This window comes from Rhea americana, unplaced genomic scaffold (assembly GCF_003343005.1).
Source record: "Rhea americana isolate MKP2758 unplaced genomic scaffold, rheAme1 scaffold_2, whole genome shotgun sequence".
NCBI lineage: Eukaryota > Metazoa > Chordata > Aves > Rheiformes > Rheidae > Rhea > Rhea americana.
Genome location: NW_028186149.1, coordinates 10,404,039 through 10,424,673, shown reverse-complemented (window position 1 = coordinate 10,424,673; position 20,635 = coordinate 10,404,039).

Here is a 20,635-nt window from a genome sequence, read left to right as displayed (position 1 = left end):
GTTATCTTCATGACTGGGACGAAGGAGGGAACACATAACAGCCTGTAGGATTAATTCTGCTCAAAGTACAAGTTACAGCGTACTTTCGGTATAAGCACCCTGCCGGAACATACATTGCCTCAAGTTTAAAGCCCGTTAATCTCGTGAAGAACAGGAAAACTACAACCCACATCGTTTAGCTGGTGTGAAGCACGAACCGCTCAGCGAAGCTGCTGTAATTCGGATCTAGGAGAAGCCTCTGAATGAGATCTGTAACAGCATGGACCACTGAGCAGCTAGCTGCTTCTGGCAGCTGCCATCACTGACTGCTCCCCCTTTTGGCTTCCTCAGTCGTTGATTTGGCAGAGTTTGTCAGTGGGTTTATTATTTTTTTTTTCTTCTTCTCACCTGCAGAGGTAACAGTACCATCTGAAATAGTACAGTGAAGGCTAAAGATGATGCGTTTGCCCTTTACGAGAGAGGCGCTGCCTGGTAATACGGCACTTTATCAACGTGCAGCCTTGGAGGCAGCTAAACACTTCTCCCCGGAGATTTCTCCGATCTTATCCCTGGCTGCAGGTCCCGGCTTGCCAGCAGCCACGAGCTGCCAGCTGCCACCGAAGCCACCCCGCGACGTCCGCGGTGTCCAAACGGGAGCGCTGGCGACTCGCCATGAAGGGCTGGAGAGGGCCAAAGGCCAGCCCGGGCGGGAYGCAGGAGTACCGCTGCCGAAGAGCGCTGTGCCGTGCGGGAGCGAGGCCGGACCGCGCGTCCTCCCCATTCCTCACCTCTTCCCTAACTCGAGCACCTCCCTGTTCCGAGTTTCCTGGAGAGATCAGCTATGATGTGAGAAAGACACTGAGAACAGGATGCTCAGAAAAGTTAGAATTTTACTATCTTAGTGTTGTACACAAAATCTGAGACCAAGCGATACGGAGGATGGCTCGCTGTGGATGCCTAGAAAATGCAGCAACGCGCCACGGTTTTCCCTTAGTTAGCTGCTAGTAAGGAAGCTGCTGCGAGCAGGTGCTCCGGCGCCGGAGCGGAGCAGCAGCAGCAGCCCACCCCACCACCCTCTGCCCCTGCCGAATGAAACACCTCCAAGCACGACCTTCCCGGCGCGCTCGGGAGAGCAAACCAAGCAAGGTCAGGGCAAACCCGAGAAGGGAATCGATGCCAGAGATGGAAAACATGCATCGATCCTGAATCTCACACAGTAAAGGTTGGAATAGCTTGACCCAGGTAACCACACGGATTCTTTTACAACTTTTTTTTCTCCCTTCTCCAGTCACTTTACGCAGGAAAYGAAAGGTAGTTGGACAGATGCTGAGAAGCTGTTTAACTTTTTACGTGTGGATAATCACAGATCACCGTAGCAGTTCTGTTATTTGTCAGTGTTGATGAACCCTGGAGGTTTTACAACCGGCGAGGCTTCCTCCCCATTCGTGTATCAGTTTCACAGTGAGAACCTTTCTTTTCGTGTCTACAGGTCTCTGCTTCAGCTACAGGCGAAAGCCCAGCTGGAATTAGAAAAAGTAAAATCAACYGATTATCAAAAGGTAAATAAATATCCCTAACAGAGGAATGTCTTATATAGCACATCTATCATTCAGCAAATCCATTTATTGGTACCGTTTGCAGGGATTTATCTTCCCGTCAAAACAAATCAATACCTCCCACCCCAAAAACTTAGCAGTGGGGAGTTGAAGCCAAGCCCCCTTTTCAGTGAGCCGCACTACAGCAGCAGGTGAGGTCTGTTAGCTTTGCTCTGCTGATCACAAACAAGACGTGAATTGTGCGATGAAATGAGTTTTCACTCTGCATAGAAGCGCTAGAATTCACCACATACTATAAAACTTGCAAAGTGTCAAAATCCTCACGCATTTCTTCTTTATGTACTTGTGTATATGGATACACGAATTTTACCAGGAAAACATCTTGAAAGTAGAATATTTGAATTGAAAAGTATATTCAAATCATAAATTAAGCAGGAGTCTTTTTGATCACTTACTTGAGAGAAATACATTTACATTTTTAAATGCAATGATTTATTAAAGTAGCATGTGTTAAGACATTGCCAAAGAGCTGGCTGCTTGCTAGAGTTCATATTTCAGCTTGAAAATACTCGTGAATGAATCCTAGAATTTTGTTTTCGTTGCTGCTCAGTAATGTCAATCTTTTAATTCCTTGCAACATTCTAATTACTGGAAACACTTTTTGATGAATATCCCCAAAGCTTACAGTAAGTGAAAATCAGTCTTTAGAAAATCACGTGAATGCAATCATCCCATTAAGGCATGACGGAAAAGCAATGTTTTTCCTGTTTGTCTTTTTCTATCAGTTTGCTTATTGTAATAGCTCTTTTATCTCTGTCTTTATTTTATACTCACTGTACTCTGTAGTGCTTTTGTACTCAATGGCATCAGATAAATCAATACTTTTGATGTTTGTTCTTGCCTTGATATGTATTCATAAATCCTATTACCATACAGATTGGAGAGGAAAATACACACCAGAATTAGTCAAATTAATATTTTATTTGTTATATCCGTGTCTCATAGTGACTGATTCCATATTTGGTCTTTAGCCTTTATGATTGGTTAAGTTAGCTGACTTAAAAGTACCCAGGACTCTGTCTGAGAGCCCTTTTTACCGCAAATCTACAGGTACTACACATAAATTTTTCCAGTATCTAACCAGCTCTGTTATAGAAAAGATGCTAATATAATATGTAGAAACATGTACTTTCCTGTGTGTTCCAGCAAAGTGACACGTTTTCCATGAAAATTCATCATATCCGCAGGAAGGCAAAATAATCAAGGTCCCAGCACAGGTTTCCAGTGAGATGCGTGGGGATGCATCTAGGCCCTCTCTTCTCTTCCAGCAGGCTCAGCTGGGTCCTGTGCACAGCAGCCATGCACACCGCGGGTTGGCTGCATCCAAATTCTTCCTCCAAATCCTCTCATCTGGAACTGGTGGAGAATAAAGAGAATACACTGAAGATTAAAAAGCATCAAATGCCACTGTTACGGCAAAGGCAGGTTGCTGATAGGAATATATCATTATTCAATCAAATTTAGGTCTAAAAAGAGGAGATACTTTGTAAAATGGGTAGCTGCTCAAGGTCCTCCTCTCTCGTATAGCTATGGCATGGGTATACATTTAGTCAAAACAACTTCAGCTTCTGTTTGTATAAATGAATGAACAGATGACAGTGCCGCGACTTACCCTGGGGACTTTTACAAGTTGAAAGCTTTAGCCTTGTAATTTATGTTTAATAATTTAAMACATTAATAATATTTTAGATGTGGATTGTTGAACATAAGCATGGAGATTATTTAAATGAATATTTAATTTTTATTCACCTTGCCAGAAGACAGAACATGTTTTTAATTGCCAACAATAAAAAAGTAGAAAAATTATCAGTAAAGAGAGTAATTAAGAAAGTGTTGTTACAAATAAGAAATCAGGGTTTTGGTTTGGGATTTTTTTTTTTTTTTTCCCCTAATCAGAATGATTACTGTAATATCCAAAATTAATGAGACTTGACTTTTTTTAGATTATAAAACAAACTTGCCCTAGTAGTTTGGGTACTAAAAGCTGATATTTCCAAAATATTATCATGATATTTAACTGAATYACCTCTAAAGTCATGATGATTCTCATTTGCACTGTTTCCCATTAATTTATCCGCACTAGCACAAAACGGAGATTCTATTTCGTGCAAATAATTATTATCATTACTTTTCTGTGTTCTGAAGGTATCTCTCAACCTTTACACACCACCCAAAAACCTGATTTTCTTGAAGTCCAGCTGAGACCAGCTTCTAGCTATCTGCAATGTGGTAAATATGTCATCTTGAATCTAATGTTTGTGGTGAAGGTTTGGGAAGTCTCCCAAGATTWTTTTGAATATACTGTACTTTTGTTTTCTTTAATATGTATTTGTCCTTGTATTATTGGAGAGGCTACTAATTCGCTGAGATTTTCCTGAAGATTTTTTATTATTATTATTATTCTTGTCCTTAGGATGCAATCAAATCAATCTGTGATGAACAGTTGCTCATTTTTAATACTGTTTCTCTGAAGGTATTATTTGACTGAATTTCAACTCACCAACCTGCCTTCCTTTAGAATTTAGAGAGACTTTAATTCRCACCTTTTGCCTCAAGCTGATACAATTTTAGCTTTCCTTGTTTTTGCTTTCTATAATTCTTCGAAATTGAGGAGCATTTTTCTTCCTCTTCCACAAAAGGCTGAAACAACTTTCCGAAAGACACTCCAGAATAAAACTCATCTTTGAAAGCTTTACACTACTGTTTACAACTAATTACTGCTAAACTAAATAGCTCCTGATGCAGTGTGCCAGAAATCATGCATATCTTTTGTGGGTATCCAATATGAGCCACATATGTGCAATTTTTATTCAAGTTCCCTTCTGTCTAGCCAAATTATCAGATCATTATGGTTTGCTTGCCTGTTTGGGCTATGTTCCAATGCACCCCGCACTTGTATGCTTTTTTCCCCTACTGGTCACTTACTGTGCTGGAGGCTATTTTTATTATTCCTAACTCTTCCTCTTGTCTAACAGTTTTCAAGTATGCAAAAGTCTGCTGCAAAGAGCAAGGGAATAGTCTCTTCTCCATATCCATGGCAGATAGGACAGAAAATAATGAGCTTAAATTATAGCACTGAAGATTTAAATTAGATAATATGGAGAGAGCCAAAGCCAGAGAAGAACAAAAAACYCTTTCCAGCTAAAAGGAAGGTTAAGCATTAGGATAGATTGCTTGGGGAGGATGTGGGATCTCTGTCACAGAAGGTTTTAAAAAAGCAGGTTAGACAAACATCTGTCAGGAATGATTTAGGTACAGCTGATTCTGCCTTGGGGCAGAGGGAATGGACGAGGTGACCTCTCAAGGTCCCTTCCAGCCTTATTTTCTATTTATTTCTACTTTTTTGGCCTGGATTTGGAAGTGTTCTTAAATGCACTTTCCATTTGTAGCGGACGGTCAAATTTCTGTTTATAAAATACAGATGGAGTGTTACTGTGAAGAAAAGATTCACTCAAATAGAAATTATAGTTAGGAAAATATTGATTAAAATATCATTTAAATGCAAAACAGGGAAAAATTTTTAGTAAAGTTAATAAAACTAACAAGAAAAAACACAGAAGGCAGCACTTGAAACCATTAATTACATAAGGGGCTTCAAACATTCATTAGACTATACCACTTGTCCTTGTTATAAGTGGTATTGACCCTTTAGAAATGAAGTTGATCCAATACTTTCTACTATAACTCCTCTTAGGGATTAGGAGATTTCAAGTATTTTCTCTTGTGATATCCAGTCCTTGATAGCTTAGAGCCAAAGCGAATTAATTCTTCCCACACAAAGAAACTATCAAATTCCAAGCAACACAGTTAAGTATATATAGTACATGTATAACAATCTCAGAGTCAAAAAAAATAATTCATGCGCTTAGCTGAAATCAGACGGAGCCGAGTAACCCTTTAATTCCTGCAGCATCACTGTAACAGGATTTATTTTTGCACCTGCAGCTACTGCTGCTGGAGTATAGAGCAGCGCTGCCGCTGAGGGAGGGGGAAGGCAGTCGTGGCCTTCTGTTCCCCGGGGAGTCTGTGGGCACTTGGAGCCAAAGCGAGACTGGAGGGATCGTGACAGCGTCGAGCAAACCAGTTCCGCCCAKAAAACGTGTGCTGAGGGGCATCCTCTCCAGTTAAAGAAAGCCGTTCTCTCTCAGAAACGCAGCAGGCATTCCCCACGGTGAGGAACCGCAGAATTAGCTCTTTTGCAGCCATGGGATCCACTAACTATATTCCATTTTGTTTTAAATATACTGCAGGTACGACTCGTTCAATTCAGATATATTGCAAAAGACATTTCGGTAATGTATCCTACTTCGTATTTCAGATTAAAAATTCCCGAAGCTTAGCATCGTTTCCCTCTCAATCAGYGTCAGAGTTATTAGAACGACCCGTTCCTTGTCTGCGAGGGCTTGCACCTGAGCCAGCCCTTCGCACGGGTGGCCGGTGGGCTGGGAGGCGATGCTCGACACCGCGGTGGACAGACGCTGGGAGCACGTAAAGGCCTCTGCAGGACCTTGGCCATTTTATTAGCAAGCGCAGAGCTCATAGGTGCGTAGATGTTTCTGCTGACAGCACAGTGGTTCTGCCTCTTAATTTAATATAGTCTCAGTGACGAGAAGAGCATATGGTTTCCCTGGCGGTTTTGGCTCAGCCCAGATGCTAGGTTTTTGTTTGCATGTCTAGTTCAGACAGACAAGGCAACATTTTGTATCTCCAGTTTTCAGTGAATTTCTCCATGAGTCCCAGAGCCCAGCTCGGCTCTTGCCACACAGTGAAATCTGAGTGTTATTGGTCAATATCAAATCTCTGAAAATCTTTGAAATGACTGTATTTTTTTAAACATTTTGGAATCCAATTTTTATTTAATTTCCTAAATCTTCTTAGATTATATTGCTCAATTACTGTGCTGTGAGATTTTTTTCCGGAGAAAATAGAGTAAGAAATTATTTGAAAAACTGCTAAAAAGCACATTTATGATTGTTTTCTTTATTTCTTGATTTTCTCATGGGAATCACAGGATCATGGAAAGTAATATGACTGTGCTCTGAAGGTCAAGTCTCCATCAATAGACTTTACAGTCAACATAACTTGTAGTATCAGACATATACATGTTTCTTCCTCTATTAGCAGTAAATATTTTCTTACTGAAGGATGGTCTTATGTATCTACTAGATCTTTTCAGTTTAACGACAATGGTTTTAACTGAACAGCCAGACCAGAGAGTTACGACTAGAGATACTRTAACTGTAGATATTGAGAAATTGCCTTGGTGGTCTCTGCTAAATTTCCACTAACAGGGTGAAGCTGGCAAATGCAGCACACTAGAGATGTAAATGCTTTGCTTAAATACATCTTTTAGTCTGGATTTATTGTCCACTGTATCTGTTGCTCTTCTGAAATTTTAAAGACTAAAGGAGAATGATAGGCCCTTAGTGTAGAAAATCTTGCTGAAGCAGAAAGTAACTCAACATAGCAAACGTTGTCTGGCAAACATGGCCCACAGGCTCAATGTTTATAACCCTTATTCCAGTACATGCTTTGCAGTGCACTTTTCTGCTCTATCTTTGTGAGGCCAAGGAAGAGAAAAGATCAACAGCGTAAAATAACCTATTGAAACTTTACCCCAAAGCAGGGCAAGCAACAGATAACTGAAGGCTCATCAACCTGTTAACAGTATTTAACACYACTTTGTTTTTCTGTTCCTGCTGTTAAAAACTATGAAATAAGCATACTAATGTACCCCCCACTAGGGGAAAAAGCAGTAGACCAGTTTTTTCTCATACATATCATATGTAGACCAGTCTGACCTAGCTCTTCCTTGATCTGTCCCGAGGTCAGTTACATACTTTATGAAACTGTATGSCTCATTAGTAAGCAGGATCTATCTAAAAATTAAAATAAACATAAATGATTTGTTCACAAAAGTAGTGCACAAARGCATGTAAACCACCAACTAAAGAAAAAAGATTCTTTTATAAGAGTTACCAAAATACCAAAAGATTGTTTATATATTATACACCTTTCTTACTTTCTATTCAAAATATTGTRGTTATTGTAGTTATTGGGTAACATTTTACAATATTTTTTCTTTGCCTTTGCTTTCCATCTAAAAGGGAGGGATATAGATTTTTGCTCTTTCTCTCGCCTCYATACATGTCTTACCCAATGAAACTAAGATTTTTTTAAAAAGGCTTTGTATCCTATCTGTTTATGTAATTTTTCTGTGGATAACTACTGGCTCTGTATGATTCCATACTGCAAATAACAAGTCATAGAAAATTTTGAGGTTTCCTGCAGTTACCTGCAAGCCCAAAAGTGTTTATTTGCAGATCATGAATAAAATAGATGAAGATACGGTGCCAAGAAAATCCTTACACCCRCTAAATTTTATTTCAAGTTCTGTTGTGTTTGGAAATATTGTACCCATTTGCTATATGAGTCACATAATTCTCATATGTTATCTGYCAGAAAGATACCTCGATAAAGCATGCTGTTCGGCTGTAGCAAACCGGCTCAAGCTTATGTGTGACTGTTTGTAGAACAGCTGAGATTTCCAAACTATATGAAAATAGAGCGAATATCTCCCAGGTTTCGAATTTCTTACGGAAATTAGCTCCAGCGTTGAATTTTGAAGAGATTATGCATAGCATCTTAATATTTAGTTATCAGAATGCATAYCAGAATGCATGCTCAAATATACCTTAGGGAGTTTAATAGCAGTATTTGATCATTTTTTGTATTACTAAACTTTACATTTGTACTGTAGTTTGGCTGCAGCMACCCTAGCATAGTGTTACATTTAACAGTGATTATCATACCAAAATGTGTCATTAGTGATTTTGGCTGAGGAAAGTATTTTTCAAAAAGAATGATGTTAGCTTCAAAAGCTCCAGGAAAGCAGGTGAAAATATTGCACAAATCAAGGCAGTACAAGGAATGAGAGCTTTTTCTAACTCGCCATATTTGAAGAACTGATTTTGTCCCTGAGTTAATAAAAATATAATTCTGCATTCTTAACACAACGGAATAGCCAATAATAAGAGTTTTAAAAACAGCACGGGCAAACTTCATTCTRCCTAAGAGGATATTGCACGTAGTGACCAAATGACCAAAAAAGGATATTCACACAAAAATAAAAGCACTTAAACATAGAAATTTCTTGAAAGCCAACATTTCTAGTGCATTACCATACCGTTAGCTCAAGTAGGGTCAAGGCTTGCCCTGAAAGCATTATGTAATTGCGTAGGAAGGGTTTGATCCTTCCTATAAGGATCAAACCACTCTTAACTGATATTTAATTATAAGCCACTCTTAACTGATATTTACCCACTTTTCTATGCCACTAAATAGTTTTAAGGAGGACTTTAAGTAACCAATAGTGGTAGTTTGGCAAACAGATCGTCTCAGTAGTATTAGCAAGGATGATGTTTTAAGGGAGTGCTGAAACCTAAAAAGGGTGAATCACTTGAAAGGCTGGAGAACAGCAGCCCCGCAGATCCTCAGCTATATCAGTAGAAGTTCGTCTCATGGAAGAACAAGACAACAGTTTACTCYGGGGAAGCATGAAACAATACTTTTAAAATAAAATGAAAATTAATTTGAAGTGAAATTAGCRAAACTGTGAATTAAACTGATTTATATGAAAATCTTATTAATTTGTATTTGGACAGATTTTATAATACCTGGATGTGTTGAGGGCATCAGAGTAAAAAGCTAAGCAAGAGGGGAAATGTGTAGGATTTCAAGACCATCATCAGCTCACTTATTTCAACTTATTGCCAGTAAGTAATGAATTCCAATTAACCTGTTTCTGAGTCTCTTTAGAAAGGATAAGGAAATGAATTATTTCGCATTACCTACACCACTCATTTTTCCAGCTGAACTGAGAGACAGTCAAATAGATAGATACAGTGAAATAGAGAAAACACCAGGATCACAAATCCCAAATCACTTTGAAGGCCTAAGGGTGTTTAGATTTTTTTTTCTTTTTTTTTTTAACCTAGAAGCCCTCCTATATCTGAAATGTTCATGAAATAGGAAAAAAAAATAGCCCTTTTTTTTTAAAGAAAGAAGTTTAACAGCATTGCTAARGATTTTCTAATTCCTGCTGATGGTTTTTCTAAAAATGTGTAGATATCTTCTACCTCTGAGATTCATAGATGTTATTAAAAATGAATGGCAGGCCTGATTTAAATTAAAATGTCAGATGGCTGATTTCCTACTAGTTAAAAAAATAATGACACCTGCATATGAAGCAAGCTAAATACAAAAAAAAACAGAATTGGTGTTATATATGATGCAAATAAACTATAAGAATTGAAAACGTATTATGCATATAAATATATGTTTACACACATGTATGGATTTAATAATGCAACACTATGAAGGACCACATTGACCAATTCTGCAGCCTGTTTCGTTCGTTAATCGTACCATGCCTCTTGCTTCATTGCTGCTGCTCCAGCACCACACCTCAAAGGGGAAGTGTGTTAATTATGCTAGCTCTGCTGCTGCTGCAGTCACTTAGCACACTGGGGGGTAGCAAGCACAAGATAGCACTCCCTTAAGACATCAGTTTGCTTCCCCGCTGCTCCTGATAAGGGTAGAAATCGGGACTTCACGTTTCCGGATCTCTCTGGGCAGGCAGGGTCATGGTGCGGAGCCCCCTGAGGGGACGACAGATCTCCTCCCTATCTAGGTACCCTCATGCTTTGAATATTTCTGCTGCGATGAGCCGAGTTACTTGTGTCCTTCTGTGTCTGACTCGTGCTTTTTAATAAGCTGATAAGATCATCTGTACTAATATGTTCCAGGGCAGAATTTAAAGTAGCTTGAATCCTTAAATTTTTGGGACCAATTTTACTACTTTTAATATTAGATTGAAACTATCCCTGCCTTGGTTTAGAAGCAAAAAAAAAATTTGACCTTCATGTACTGTGATTTAAGAACAAGCTCCTAAAAGTATCCGTTCCCGCCTCCTCCCTCAGCCAGATTTACCCCCAGGACTCTGSCCACTTCCCTCAAGGGCAGCTGGTACACAGGCTCTGGGAGGAAGAGGAGCATGAGCACTGACCGTGGCAGGAGAAGCTGCTCCATGACCTAAAGGGTGCAGCTCCCAACGCAAGGATGTGAAATAGTGCAGAAAGCCTCACCCTCTAAGGGTCACCAGGCTGCAAGGTACTTGCAGGTGGAAGAAGCAGGTGCAAGATTTTATGCATTCTGCAATCTCATTTTTTCTTGTACCCCATACAAGAGAAAAGACACTGCACATCCCAAAGCCCTTGAATGTATGGTAAAAAGAAAAAAAAAAAAATCTCTTCTAGTTTAGGTATTCCAAAGATGTACTGCTAGTCTTTGGATCTGTATCATCCTGATGTTCTCAGATACCTTACACATCTCTCACCAGTCATACACACCCTATTCATCTTTTAAAAATATTTAACAACTGAAAATCAATATTCAGTAAGAAAGACTTACTGCTCGAGTATAAAGAACATACTCTACTACTTGGTGAAGCTTACAGCAAGAATGGCCTTAAATAACTTATGTACATCATAGAAAATGGTTTCCTACACAGAAACAAAAGGCTAACAGGTACAAAGTAACACCTATATAATTTTAACATTCAATTTCACTTTTTAGATAGAAAATACAGGACTAAAGGTCTTGGATTATATCTGCCAGCTACTGAATACTGATTATTAACACACATTGTATAACAYTACATAGAAATTTAACCTGTAACAACCACCAGCTAGAGATAAGATGCTTTACGACCTTAGGAAAAAATAAAAAGTGAATTTACAAATGAGAAATTTCAATAGAGAACACTAAAGTATTACTTTCTATCTAGAAAGCATCATTAAGTTAAAAGAGCAAAAATCTGGATGAGTTAGTAAACTCGTATAAACCAAAAGAACTCAGCATAGCTGAACCCAATTCTATAAAGTATTCTAGTGAGACTAATTGAAGGTGGAGTAATAAAAGGTTAGCTGTGARCTGTTTGTACCGCAAATATAGAATTTCTTTCAAGATATTTGGAGRGAAGGAGGKAAGGAGGGAGGTGAGGAATCAAGAGAACTTATGACTAAGTAGTGGCTTTTTCTTTTTTCCTTTCTTTTTTCTCTTCCTTTCTTTTAGAAAGCTATTTCTTTTCTCCATTTTAGTTATAATATATTTATGTAGTGTGTATATATATATTATATAACATATATAYAATATATAATATATATAGTATATTACAAATTATGTAGTATAAATAACTTTGAGGCACTTCAAGGGTTTATTCTTCTATAATATAATCAATAGTTACTTCTTCATGCTAAAAATGAATGTTTAGAGTATTACAGTAGTAGCTAGGAATTATAAAAGGTACTATCTACTACAACCAGGTGCTCACATTCTATCAAGAGTTATAAATGACTAATTCTTCCATTTTCTTCATGAGACTTGTGAGGTGAAAGTTCTTCTCTCTAGTTGATCATATTGTGCTTTGATGTTTCTTTCTGGGGAAAAACACCACTTTAAAAAGGCTCAGGTCTCTAGGTCTTTTCTCTGATCTCTTCTAGGTATAAATAAATACTTTTTTTATTCTCCAAATCTGATTTTATATTTTACTTGAAGAATTTGTAGCTTGAATAAAATTTCTATTAAAAACAATACTGTAGGATCTAACAAAAGCTATTCTAAAGATTTTGTGCCCCTTTTCTTARAAGCTTAACTATTTTGAAAACTAAAGGCTTGTGAATACCTGTTTGGCTGGTCTTCCAAAATAAAAAGTCAAGCTAAAAATGAACCTTTCTTTCTGAAGCTCTAAYTTTTCAGTAGGCTTCTTATAATTATATTGTGTTCTCAAGTTTTCATAGACTTGGATTACGAAACGATAGAAGGAGATATCTTTGGGCTAAATAATTCTGTAAATTTCTCTTCCCTGTATAGAAGTCTTGGCTGAATTATCAACATTGTATAAAATAACGTCATGCTGTAGAACTAGGCCAGAATAGTAACTTGTCCTCCATACGCAGGACAAAAAGAAAATGGAGAGGTACCTGGCACCAGTCCAATGCTTAAAAATAAGTTGAGATTTAAATCTGAACTGATAGTGCTGGTCTTAATCGTTTGGACTATGAAAACAGGAAAAGTGGAATTATGTATAGGTAGCCTCTGTACTTTGCCACTCAGAGAGGGAAGGGCAAATAKTCATCTTCTAAAGCTTCCTACTGCTTCAATATATTGCATTGTACCAAGGTATTCTGAAAAACTAAGCAAATGGAGTGGAAATTGCTCATGAATATAATGCAAGCTTGTGATATTTCAGGCCTGTTATTTACTGAGCATTTGCTGATATGGTTTGTTTCAAAGAACTGCATATTCAGGTTTATAATAGTGGTGGCACTCAGACCACATTCAGATTGCATCAGCATATCTAGTGAAAAAGTCTCTTAAGGGAAGAAATATATTATTTCACAGTAAAGGATACAAATCTGCCTCTTGATACGTAAGTATTAATTTAGGATTGTGAACCTGCACTCTCTCCGAGGCCCGCAGCGGATAGCAGACTCTGTGTAGTGGAACAAATTCTGTAATACCTTCACCAGACTCCTATCCCTGAGGAGCATTGATAAGAGAGAGATGCACACCTTGCTTTTCAATTAGCGAAGCTGAAACGGCGTCTTTAGAAAGAGGTGAACAAAAAAAAACCCAGCATCAAGACTGAATAGGGAAATCATCGCTGACCCAGCAGTGCAGCAGATTCGACTCCTAATTTCCAGTCCTTTGGTGAGATAAAGCAAGGCAATTAACTTGAGTGTGTATCTTTATTCAACAGAACACTACGTACATAGTATCAATATTCAGAGAATTCTACTGTGCACATTACTTCCATTATCAAAGCAATAACATATACCTTTTTACCTGATCAGTTCAGACTAAATCCTGTTTACTGTATTTGGGTGGATGAGCCAAAAAGAGTGCCCAAAAGAGGTAGCAAACAGAACTGGAAGGTCTCTGTTACAAAACATCCTGAGGCAGTAACAGTTTCCAATTGTCCTTTGTAAYAGTTTGAACTTTCTGGCTAGTTTACTAATTAACAAATATTCCTAGCTCTTTGGAGTTGGCGTGTAGGTTTCTAACAAGGCATATTACTTTCTTTTTCAACTGAACAATTCACCTGAAACAAAACTATTTTCTTTATTAAAAACAGTTTCTTGGATTTTTCTTGTCCTGATAGTGGAATAGAGTACATTTGTTATTGGAAGGTGCCCAAATCTTTCATAAAGCAATTGAAGAAAACCTGAATAATTAAGGCAGAAACTTAAGAAAAGTAATTGTTCTCTTCCTGGTTATTGATAGTGCTTTGGTCTGCACTCTTCCTTGCAGCTATGTGGTCCTAGTCTTTCCTCAGACCAAAGCTACACTGAGCAGCCTTGACCAAAGTAGTCCTACCTTTCTCCTTTTCAGTTTTCTCAGTGAACAAAACATTCAGATTAATGTCCATCTTAAATAATAGCTACAGCTATCATCTGTAGAAATATCAGGACTGAATAAAATGTGCTTTTCATGGCATGCCATCTATCATTCCTTTTCTTTATGGAGAGGTAAGAATCTAGTCCATTAAAATAGCATTAGACAAATATAACCATATAAAAGTTATTTATATGGTATTATTAATTTCCTTTTGAATGCTGTATTGATTATTCTGATCACTTGGGGAAAATTTTGTATTGATAGTTAAGCGATAGACCACACACGGGTCTTAGTCGCAAATAATAACTTAGGTGGTACCACGTAAGCAAGATTTGGCTAGTTACTATGAGTTATCACAAAAATCCACAATTTATCATATTTGCACTATAAATATTAGAACTTGTATAGCTATACAATAAGAAACAGTTGTGAAAAGTTTAGAATGTAAACAAAGGTGGGGAGAAAAAAAAGCTGGGAGAAGGAAAATGCTTTTATGTTTATCGTACCAGTAGCAAAGTGAAAAACACAATTCTTATCAGTTGAACACCTGATCTGAAAGATTACACTTTGCTTGTTGTCTCCCTCAGTGATCTCATTCATTTGGTGTAGAAATTGGACAGAACACTCTTTGTCTCTGAGTGTTTGTTTTCCACCAGCTTCACCACTTCCGATAGCTAGTTGATCTTCAGCAAGTGAATTTTGGTCTCCAGGGCTCTGTGCAGAGCAAAACAAACCAGAACCACGACTGATGTCCTGTCACATGGTGGTAATTCTACTTGATTTACAAAATAACTCCCTAAAAATGGCCTATATCTAGAAGCGGGATATTTTATGTTGTAGTGACTTGATATATGAGTTCTTACCTCATTATTCGAACCTCATGTATCTTGGAGGAGGAGTTTTGAACTACCTCATCAGGCAGTAATCAGATGACTTTGGAACATTCCTCATCTGTTTGTCTCTTAAATTCCTGTTTTATACAGCTTTCTTATTCTCCTTTTCCCCGCATTATAAATTTCATTTTTCTTTTCTTTTTTTTCTTTTTTTTTTTTGTAAATTACTTTTCCTGTCATACCATGTTTAAGTCTCCTGCCAAAAGATGGGTTTCTGGGTATGAATGCTAATTCGTGATTGTGACAGGTTTTTCTTCATGTTGCCTCAAATATTTTCCTTTGTGATTTCAGAAGATATCTTCAGCCATGCTTTTTTAAAATTGCTCATGTTGCTGGCAGGATAGTTGTCCATGTCTTAAACTTACACAATCAGAGTTTTGTGTCTGTAAGGTACTATCACAAAAATGAAGAGCTGTATATTGTTTAAGTTTGATTCTGTTCTAATCATTTATTGATATGTTTTCTTGGTCAATATTTATAATTCTGCTTGATAGTGCTCTACTGAATCTTTTTAYGAGAAACTACATCTGTACTCAGAAAAAGCCTCTGAATAAGATTGTCATCAGATTTYCTGCTTTGGTCATTCATTGATAAACACTTTGAGTTTTGCAGTGCTTGTTTCTGYCACCTTTTAGTTATTTGCCTTTTCCCACACTTTATTTTCCTATAGTTCTCCACTTCAGTTTGGAGTTCCCATCCTCTCTTCTTTTCAAGGAGATTAGGAGGGAATACATTATCTCACTTGCATTTGTGTTTGCAACACACATCAAGAATTCTACTTCCACTTTTCTTTCTCTCTTGAGAGGAAAATAGTCTTTAGCTTTAACAACAATCCTGACTGCTCCTTTAAGCATCACAGYAATATGCATTACTCCACATTCTCAGAATGGAAATTGGCATCAACACTGATTTCCCCTAGCTCATGTTTAGGTGGCAGTCTTGTCCTCCCAGCTTTTAATCATTACTTGCAAACTTGAGACCACACATCATCTCTGAGTTATGGATATGATGAAAATGTTAAGTCTGAAGCACTGGATGGCAATGCAGTGCTGGTTTCCTGAAGATAAGGGTGGCCCAAAATAATTCTGAGATTTGAGTTCTTCAAGTCATCCCAGGATGGTAGGTCAGAAATCTAAAAATGGCAAATCTATCAACACTGCCAGCATTGTCTCCCTTGCAAAATAGCCTGCGTAGTGTGTTTCTGATTAAATGAGAAACACTGCTCCTTGACCCAGAATCTAGGTTGACAGCTTCAGTCTTATTATTTTGTTGGATAATGTTCTTCTGTAGACTTCCGTGTCATTGTGGACATCCTGTCAGTATTCTTGTCCTTATATGGAAACTTGCTAGCATATGATGACAGAAATATGACTAATAGTTTTATTGCCAAGGTATCAATAATCATTATTTTTCCTCTCTATTTCAATGGTTAATTGAACCAGCTAGACTATTAACTCCTAAATCAACCTAAATCAATACTGTCCATTCCTCCCATCTCTTGAACCTATACCTGTCTCTAGCCAAAGATCTGGTTTATACTATGTTGTGAAACCAAAGTTATAACGAGAAGTGTACCTAGATATTAAATTTAAATATTTCAGATTGGACTGATATACTGTGTGAAAGTGAGATCCAATTTTATTTTTACAAAGTAGTCTTATTATAACTGTCTTGAACTATAATACTATATGATTACAAATATGGTAGTTATAGACAAATATAAACTAGACACAAAAGAAGTTTTCCTTTTGTGTTTAGATGGGCATTTAATTTCAACTTCATAAAGACCAGATTTTGCATACGAAACCTGATTTGTTCACAGTATTTTCATGCTGTCACAAACAGCTTATGGAGTATCAGGTTGGTGGTTCAAGATTTCAGAATACTAAAATTGTCATTTCAATTTTTCTGCATTTCATTTGAAATTCTTTTTAATAATGTGGTTGCACTGGCCAGAGCATAAATAAGAAAACAGGATTTGCATTTAGAATGCTGTAAAATACTATATTCCTTTGGGTATACTTATGAAGGTACAGTATATCCATTCATATAAATCAAGATAAGAATACTGAAAGCAAGGCAATTTGATTAGGTACTAAATTCAAACTGTTACAGGACTGTGGTCTAACAGCCACCAGGAACTTAAGTCAAGCTACTTATAAGGCACTGTCTAGAGTGGAAAATTAAAATGACAGGTTTAAGAGATAAAGACAATCTTGTTCTTATTCAGCTTCAGGGTTCCTGCCAGTTTCTCTCTTATGAGGTGTAATGTAATATTACATACACATCTACTATAAACAGTGAGACTTTTATAGATATGTCAAAAGGATACTATTTGATGTGAAATAAAATGAATTGCAATTCTGTAAAAGTTCTATAATTTACTCTTACAGGCATGCCCCCAGAGAGGCATGGAGCAAGAAGTAAAGCCTGTATATTTTACCTTGCATATAATCAAGGTAATAAAATACAGTTTTCAATTATGGGAGATAAAAATGCTGCCCTTAGCTAAACTAATAAACAATGTCATTAAAGCTTATGCAATTTTAATTAATGAATATCTAAAGTTTTCAGAGCATTCCATTTCTGGTTAATAGGTCTCAGTGACATACACATGCAACTCTTCTCTTCCTGTTTTCCTGTAAGTTTCTTCCACCTTTATGGATCCCTTTGTTGCTCTTTTTCTCAGTCTTTGTCTGACTCAATCATTACTAGATATCCTTACAATTCTCAAGAAATTCCACCTGAGGCTACAATAGATGCTTGAAGATTTCTTAGATTTCTCTTCCCTTAAAACAATACAGCCTCCTCCCATCTTCTGATAATGACTTCAAAAAAATCTTTATGGTTTAGAGATACTTGGCGACTAACTGTGTTCTTCTCCTACCAAGTTTTGCAGCTTTTATACAGCCAGCATAGCCCATTTAAACTCGTACTCACTCTATACATACTAGTTTTGGYGGTATTTTCCTGCATACCTTCTTATAATTAGGAACTAGGCCCCTGAGGGCCCAATTAGCCAACATGTGAATGTAATTATAACTCTTGAAATGTTTTTTCCATGTGTGCCTGTGATATGACTTTGACCATGCATAATGTGAACTACTTACAAGGAAAGTTAATCCCCTAATCATTTGTATAGGGAGCTTTTCTCAGATTTATAGGAAGAATACAAATGGTTATAGAATGATCATACTCCAGACAGTCTGCTAAGTATGTAGTGCTCCTTGGCAGGATTGAAGAAAGTCTAATAATCCAAGTTTCAGAGTTATTTGGTACCTTCCTATTTCCACTGAATTGAAAGTTCTATGACCCTGTTAATGTTTCAATAATACCTGGATTTATTTTACTTCTAGGATTTTCAAACTTTATTTAAATATATATTTGAGATTTAAATTCCATGTCATTTCAATGCTTCTCTGAGACAAGGTATTGCAGAAAGTCCTGTTTTCAGGCTCTAGATTATGAGGAAAGTAAAATCCAGATTCTCTAAATGCTATTCTAACTATTTCTAGAGTCTATTTTTTCAACACCATTTCTATCATGCTATATGACATAATGGTGACAAATCTCCCAAGCATCTAAGGATATTTTTTATTTTACTTTTCTTTCTATGATGGAATAAGATCTCTGAAAAGCTTTTCAGAAAAGTACATTCAATATTAACTTGAATGGACAATCAAGTCTGATACAGAAGYGGCAGATTTCTAGGCTAATATCTGGCTATTCATTTTATGCTGACTTCTGTATTCCATCCCTAGAACACGTAAAGCCCCACACGAAAATAAATCTCTCCTCAACCTTAATACCTAGTACTATGTTACTAATGTCTTCATAGGGTTTGACTTTGTTTCCTAACAAGGTCATGTGCCCATTAAAAAGAGAAGAGAAATAACAAATTATTCTTCAGGGAGGTGTTTGCTTCTGAACTTATATATGGTACACAATATATATATGGAAAAACAAATAGATTAAACTCATGAGAATATATCTAAGCTGACAATCTCTCATTGATAGCTTAATTGTCAGAATGGCCTATTATTAGGTCTTTCATGTTAGTAGTTTTAGTGACTTCATCTCTAAGGACATTTGTTCATAAGCTTATGGACAAGTCCTAGAAATACGTGCTGTTTAAATTGTCTCCTCTGAGATGTAGCAGGCTGGTGTTATGGAAGAGACTCGGCGTATCAAAACTACTTATGGCTGGCACCTTTAATTTTCACTATAAATGAAGCACTAGAGCAGATGGGCTTCAAAGATATTTTTAAGACTTACTTGCCAGCCCATGGGTAGACTCCAGTGCAAACAGCTCCTTTAAAGAGAGGCAGAACATGCAAGGTTGAGGAGGGGACTGGGCAGCCTGCTTGTTGCACGTTAAGATCTTTTCATGCATTTGGTGGTGTTAAATTCTGTCTGTACAAACTAGCCCTTTTCATAGGGGAAGCTTGCATCTCTCAAGTGTTCATCCCATACCAAATGTAGAGTTTAAAAAATAATAAAATGGGCTGAAATAAACAACACTGTACAGAGTGGTTTCTTTTTTTCTTTTTTTTTTTTTTTAATCATGTTGCATCCTGACTGCAAGTGGCATGTTTAGTCTCAGGATTAATTTCTCAATTTGGGTCTATGCTGAAACCACTGAATAGGATGTGAATATTTCCATTTACTTCAGTTGGCACAGAGAAATCCACCCTCTCAGTGATCAGAATTTACTTTCCCCCACCCCACCCCACCCCGAGGTAATCTATCAGTGCATGCAATGGTATCTAAATACAAAAAAAAAAAAAAAGAAATATGTAGCAATTTAAAGATAAGTTGTTTCTAAAACTGCATGGAAAAGGGGCAGGCCCTCATCTTCAAGCAAAAGATTTTCCTTTCTTTTACCTTATTAACCAAAGATGATGCTGTTTTTCTTGATTTTATGAACTAATGATTTATACCAACTACTATCTAATTATTTGGGTAGAGGAAGGGTTGTGTTTAAATATTGAAGCTTTGGGGAATCCTTGGAGACTGTATAAAATGTCAACARTTTTGTCCACTATCACATTAAATATTTACCAGACTGCTGCAACAGGCTGTAATCCACTGGCTGCAGTTTTATCTAAATCTTCAGGGTCTGGCAAAAAAAKTCTGGTGTCACACCAGTCTTTTTTGCCAGCACATCCTCCAAGTAGAAATCAGGGCCCATGTCCCATAGTTCATCAATAGCCTAAACATCCTCTGTGTGTTCACCTCCGATGGTGTGAGCTTTCTGCTTTGCCACTTGAGCRAAATAAAACAAAGCAAGTTTCTGACAAAATCATTGGTCTTTATCTGTACATAAATCCCCCCAAAAGAATACAATAAACAAGACTCAAAATTTTCTCATTTTTTTAATCACCCTGGGACATTCTTTGGGACCTCATCAGCRTATAAGACACTGTGCAGTTCTTAASTTTGTTTTTCTTCTGATGGTTCCACAACCAAACAACCTCCTTTTGACTTGCTGTGAAAGTCAAATYATCACTTTCCCCCTCTCTTCACGAAGGAAATTCTAAATCTTGACACAATCCTTTTTTAACACAGTTTTTAAATTGTTTCTCTTTCCTTGCCAAATMTTCCAGTAACTTTTTTTCCTATCTTTGGAAATTGGCATGTGGGAAAGCAGCTACCTCTTGCAGACAGGTATTAGGAAATCAGTTCTAC